The sequence below is a fragment of the Eufriesea mexicana genome, unplaced genomic scaffold (genome assembly GCF_001483705.2).
Source record: "Eufriesea mexicana isolate 0111107269 unplaced genomic scaffold, ASM148370v2 scaffold4744748174, whole genome shotgun sequence".
Lineage (NCBI taxonomy): Eukaryota > Metazoa > Arthropoda > Insecta > Hymenoptera > Apidae > Eufriesea > Eufriesea mexicana.
In genome coordinates this window covers 293,663-295,832 of record NW_016907937.1, presented here as the reverse complement: position 1 = coordinate 295,832, position 2,170 = coordinate 293,663, and the positions used below count along the sequence as shown (strand labels likewise).

At 37.6% G+C, this 2,170-nt stretch overlaps 1 protein-coding gene across 2 annotated transcripts in view; it reads left to right on the top strand.

Moving 5' to 3' along the window:
• The first annotated feature begins 33 nt into the window (after positions 1-33).
• Positions 34-2,170, top strand: part of LOC108546293 (multiple inositol polyphosphate phosphatase 1) — a 6,962-nt gene continuing 4,825 nt past the window's right edge. The window contains exon 1 of one of the 2 annotated variants that reach the window (XM_017898306.1): positions 34-543. The gene's annotated coding sequence lies outside the window, so the exon portion shown is untranslated. The other variant, XM_017898312.1, reaches the window with a different exon arrangement.

The window sequence follows — 2,170 nt, the reverse complement described above, 5'->3', positions numbered from 1 at the left end:
ATTCGTCGCTCTTGTCACGGTTCACTTATATTTTAATCGGTGATACAGTGCCAGTGATTCATGAGCGAATCCCCCGACTCGCGAGAGAATCCATCGAAATCCAGAGATCGATCGTACGACGCCATCGCCATCGAATTCCGAGATCGAATAGTTTCGCAGTTTCGAGAGTCAGAGGATCGGGAGAATATGAAATTTTCGCTCCACTGACGAAGGAAAATTCGAACGGCTTCGTCCAGTCGATCTTAAACGGCGTTATTTTCCATTTGCCTTCGCGCGGTTTCGGTTCGAAGAACGTAATGAGAAGACAACGGTCGTAAGTTTCAGCGAAGGATCGATTGTGTCGAAGTGTTTATGAAACATCGATAGGGTCAGGCTCGCACGGGATTGAACGAAGAGGACAAGGAACTCGGAAGATCGGGGAAAAGTGAACGATATCATCATTGTCCGTCGTACTCTCTCTTTCCAGGTTTTTCGAGAGTGCTCTGCTCGAGTTAATGCGCCTAAACAGGGCGTGAAGTTTAAACGCCGGCTTTGAAGAATACGGTAATCTCGCAGCGAAATTGAAATTCTCTTGTAGCGAGTACGACACGGTTAATTTGGGAATTCTTCAACGACGAATTTCCGAGGGAATTAAATTTAATCGCGCACCCTGTCTTTTATCGTAGGTAACTGCTACTTTCTCTTCCTCCTGTCACAACTTCTACGCTTCTTTGTTAAATTGGAAATTTTAATTGCAATTATTTTCGTTCCTCGCGGTGTTCCTATTCGCGAGGAACGGTATGGCGCTATAATTAGGCGAGAAAGAGAATAGATTATTTGTTACATTCGCGATGGGGCAGTGACTCGGGGCAATAAAAAGTGCTGTATGTAAGGCAGGTCGTGAAAGCGGCACGGATGAAGCGCTGCGATGAAATTCATTTCATTCAACTTTCGATGGAATGGCGCTTACGCATCTAAGAGGAATTTCATTTGAATAAATAAGCTCGTCTGTGAATAATTAAATACTCGAACAGTAGTGGTCGAGATCACTAGGCGTGACGTTCGCGTCCCACTTTTCTTCCCAATTATCGTCCACTGATTACTCTGTTCACCGTTGTTTATCGCATGAAAGCGGTCTGTTTTATTCTTCCCTTGCCATGATTCACGTTACAGTTAGGCAAAGAGTTACAATCGATACTGAATCAGCATCGGAGGTCAATGCACGTCGGTGTAAGGACGGATTTCATTTGTTTCGTTCCGTACGACTGGCTGGTTGGAAAATTCGCCGTGCGAGATACTTCGTTTCGAAATTGAAATTACCAGATGAAACCATTGTCAGAGAGAATGTAATATCGTCGTGGTTTTCCGGAAGAATCAGATCGGTACCAGGCTTACACGACACTTGCCACTCGCGGACACAAGACATTAACAATAAGTAGGCCAAGTAGACTTATTAGACTGAAAGAAGGCTTTGCTAATCGAGCCACTACCAATTACGTTATCGTCAACCATACTTACTCTTGAATTGCTCTTTTAACAGCATCCCGCCTTCATAGGTTCTTAATGATTTTTTTACAAATTTTATTCCATTTATTATAGTTACTCGCAATGGTAGTTTAGAAACTTAAATTTCTGCGTTGCCGTTCAAGCATTGTAACACTTAATACATATATATATATGTATATTTCTTGGTAATACATAACAAATAATACAGTAATTATCAGGTATATTAAAGTATCACTGTACTTTTAATTCATTAAGAATATTCATTTAATAATTATAATTAACTCAAAATCAAAGTTATTTCATAACGTTCATGAAATTCGTATAGTTTTATACAAATTGTTAGATACAAATATTATAGTTAGATTAGTTAGTTATATAGTTACATACAAATTTGCACTATTTCCTGTAATTGTCAGAGATATATTTAAATTATTTCGTAACATTCATAAAATTCGTATAGTTTTATACAAATAATTAGATATAAATATTATAATTAGATTAGGTACTTAGAAAATTAAGTTATAGTTAGATGCAAATTTTCATTATTGCCCTATAATGGTCTGGGATATATTTAAATTACTTCTTAACATTCATAAAATTTACCTAGTTTTATACGGATACAAATTTACACTATTTTCTTATAATTGTCACAGATAGATTTAAATTATTTCATAACATTCATAAA